The sequence below is a fragment of the Balaenoptera physalus genome (genome assembly GCF_965194825.1).
Source record: "Balaenoptera physalus genome assembly, chromosome: 14".
NCBI lineage: Eukaryota > Metazoa > Chordata > Mammalia > Artiodactyla > Balaenopteridae > Balaenoptera > Balaenoptera physalus.
Window position 1 is genome coordinate 60347035 of NC_138893.1, and position 4023 is coordinate 60351057.

A 4023-nucleotide genomic window follows, 5' to 3' on the forward strand; every position below is an offset into this window, starting at 1 on the left:
AGAGCCGGGAGTGGGGAAAGAGCCAGGGTTTGTTGCACAAACGGGCATTCCCCGTTGGGGGCGTTTCCGCAGTCGGCTGGCATGCCTAGCTCAGGTGAGGATCTTGAGAGCGGGCTTGATGTCCTTTCTAAACTCTTCCGCAGTTTAAAGTGGGAAGGCTGGGGAGGACTGGGGTCCAGAGCGCAGACATCCTGCCTCCGTGCAGGAGCCTCGGCTAACTGCTGGGATTCTCAGAAAGGACCCAGTCTTCCCTCAGCTCCACGTGTTGTGGTGGTGACCTGAGAGGCTCACAGGAGTCCCCGGACTAGTGTATGTAGTGGGAGTTACCGAACGAAAAGTTTCAGATATTGTGCTCTGGGGATTCCGAAGAGGGCGGACCCCTTACCTTTTATTTCTCAAGAGGAGTACAAAGCTAACTCCCAAGACAAATCACACAGCTCCAGCTGTGTTAGAAGTTCACAATTACTTCCCCTCCTTTGTTGCTCATTATTTCCTGGCCAATTTTCTTTAAAAAAAAAAAAAAAAAGTAGTACTTTAGTGCTTTGGTTAACAGCTCGAAGTCACTATTGTTTTGGAAAAGTTGATCTGTCTGTTTAGCCAGTTCTGCAAGAATTTTACAGAAGAAAGTTTGTATAATGACATCATTCACGAGCATGACTCTGAAAGTAGTTCCTAGGTTGGACACCAGTGAAGCGGTATTTCCTTGGCGTCCTTCACAAAGCTTTCCACCCTCACTCTGGTGCTCTTCTTCCTTCCCAGTTGGCTGTATCCCATTAGGAACACTCTCCTTTCCCTCCCTTTGCCTGGCTCATTCCTCATCCATCAAGCTCCCTCTCTGTGGACATTTTCTTCTGGTAGCCTTTCTGGGCTCCCAAGTCTGGGTGAGGTCACCCTCCTAAATGCTTTCACTCACCTGGTGTTCTGCACTACCCTCATGGCCCCGGTCTTGTAGGTATGGATTTACCTGTCTCTGCTTCATCTCCCTGCAGATTGATAGTGCTGTGAAGAAGACCCTGGCTGGCCAGGCCCGTTCCTACAGTTCCCAGCCCAAAACAGACACAAAAAGAAGTGAATGGTGGGGGGGCTGGAGCCAGGAAGTTGAGGGTGTGTGTGTGTGGGATGTGGAGAGACTGTGTATTATCTTTGCAACTTTTCTGTAAACCGAAAACTGTTCTGAAATTTAAAAGTTTATTGAAATTTTAAAAGAATCATAAAAGGAAGGAAGGGAAGAAAGGAGGGAGGAAGGGAGGGAGGAGAGAGAGAAAGAGAGACAGACAGAACAGTTGACAAAATCAGCATCTCATGAGAGTGAATCATGAGCCAGCAACTTTTACAAATGGTTCTTCCTTACTTAATATTTACCATTTTAACCCAGTGAGGTAGGTGATTATTAAACTTACTTTATAAATAAAGAATTGTAGCCAAAAAAGTTTAAGCAACATTGGCAATTTGGTTAGTTAATAAATAGCAGATCCAAGAATTAAACTTAGATATTCTTGTTCCTGAGGCCCTGCTCTTTCTAACCCGCTCCGCCCCCCTCCACCCAATTACCCTCAAGTTCAATGAAATAGTTACAGATGCTTTGTGGGGAGAAATGTGTTTCATGATCAAATGATTTTAGAAAATTCTAGGTTAATTTAAACAGGTCTCTTAATCCAAGACTTCTCAGAGCCTTCAATATGCTAATATACACTGTGACTGTCTAGGAGGGGGCTATGGTATATACTGTTCCCCAGCCTTCTTTGTCTTCTTTATGGAGTCCTTTGAAGAACACCTTCTGAATGACCACCTTAGGAACGCTGGTGTTCTGGGAGAAACAGTTCAGACATCTCTAACGGTTATTTTTATTTAACAATGCATTCCTACGGGCCTCCAAGCCTTCAAGGGCAAAGAAATACAATTTTAATAACAGAATTTCCAGCACTCTACCAGACGTGGGAGATACTTTGGACAACCGTCCTGATTTTACTGAAACCACACCATATGAGTTAAAGCCTGTTCTTCTACTCTAAAGATATCCTTGCCATTGAACATTTCATTCTGAATAACATTTAAACACACATCTGTCTATTTTAAAAAGCTGGGAGGAAGAAAACCCCCAATACCTTTTCACCACCAAGACTACTTTTATTTCTTCTCCACGAATGTTTTAAAAATTGTTGTCAAAAAAATTGCTCTTACTAAATAGCAACAAATTGATTTTAATAATCCCCACTTGCAGTGCACATTCATTATTGTTTACCCTACATCTTTCCCCCTTCTTCCTGGTAATAGCATCTCTAAGTTGCCTTTGTTCCTCTTCCCTCTTCTTAGCTATCTGATGTGGGTGGTTGTATTAGTCAGGATTCTCTAGAAAAACCCAATAGGATATATATAGACAGATATCAAGATCTATATAGCTAGATCTATCTATCTATCTATCTATCATCTATCTATCTATCTATAGATAGATAGATAGACCTATGTATATATAGAGAGAAAGATGTAAGGCATTGTTTTATGTGATTATGTAGGCTGGCAAGTCCAAAATGTGCAGGGCAGGCTAAGCAGGCTGGAAACCCAGGCAAGAATTGCAGTTCTCATCCAAAGACCATCTGCTGGCAGAATTCCCTTTCTCTCAAGAGAGGTCAGTCCTTTTCTTAAGGCCTTCAATTGATTGGATGAGGCCTACCCACACTATGGAGGGCAACTGCTTTACTCAAAGTCTATTGATTTAAATATTAATCCCATTCAAGAAATACACCTAGAAACACCTCAGATAGTACCAACTGTTTGGGTACTGTGGCCTAGTCAAAGTGACACATAATCCTATGTGTCAACATAGGATTAACCATCACAGTGGCATTGACACCAATCCCAGGGCCTGTGTGTGTGTGTAGTGAGGGGAGAGGAGGACAGGGAATCCCACTTGGTTAAGGCAACCAGCATATCACATTCTGTTGTGAGCTTTCCTGGAAACAGTGGGACACAAACTCTTTTTTTTTTCTCCACTGCATTTGAAGTGGGGATATTTGAAGTGCGGAACTGGTGAGGTCATTCCTGCCAGAGCTGAAGACAGAGTCAACCCATGCTGAGAGAAAACCACACTGAGAGGCTGAGCCTAGCAGTGTCGCCTGAGTCCTGGATTGATTTAGTCCTGAAATCAAAACCTAGACTACCCACAGTTACCTGGCTCAGTACATTCTCAGTGTTTGCTTAAGCCAGATTCTTACAGCTAAAAGAATCTTAACTACTATGTCATCAGAGCTTATAATCAGTGTAAGAAATTCTCTGTTATCAAAATTAGTTGTTACAAATGGACTGTTGCAGTTTCAGGCTCAAGTAAGGATAAAGGCCTAAACAAGCCTGTAGAGATGGCCGAAGATCTAGGGACATCACTTCTACCAAAGAATTTTTCTATAGCTAGAGGGCACCAGATACCACATTAGCCAAGTGATGAAGAAAATTGAATACTGTTTCCATCCATGCATAGAAATATATTTGAGTTCTTGGGAAATGGAAGAAAGAAGAGGGAAGGTTTTGATTTGGATATGTAATCTGTGAACCTGATCATAGAGACATTTTCATCTCCCAAAGAACATCTTATTTCTCTCAGGGTTAAAGAAATGATGTATACAAAGCACCTAGCACACTCAATAAATACTACTTACTACTTTGGCACTGCTCTTCCTAAATGAGGTGCCGTCACAGGACAGGTTGCGAATTGGGGTCACAGTTCAGGTAGAAAGAAAGACAAGTTTAGTAGCTTACAACCACTTTCCTGTATTATTTCCTATATGAGTGTGTTCATGGGCCCAAAAGTACAGGAAAGGTACCTTTCCTTTTTCTCCAAGGAAAAGTGCTTGGAGCCTGGCTGACAGAAGCTGGAAAGCTTGGCCCCTGGGATGTGGAGCAAGTTACTCAATCTCCCAACGTCTTCCACCGTGAGCACTGGTATATTAACCTACCTCTTGAGCAAGAACTTGAAAAAGACAATGGATTAGAGAGCATTTAGACTGTAGTGGCTAGGACGCAGAGAGCACC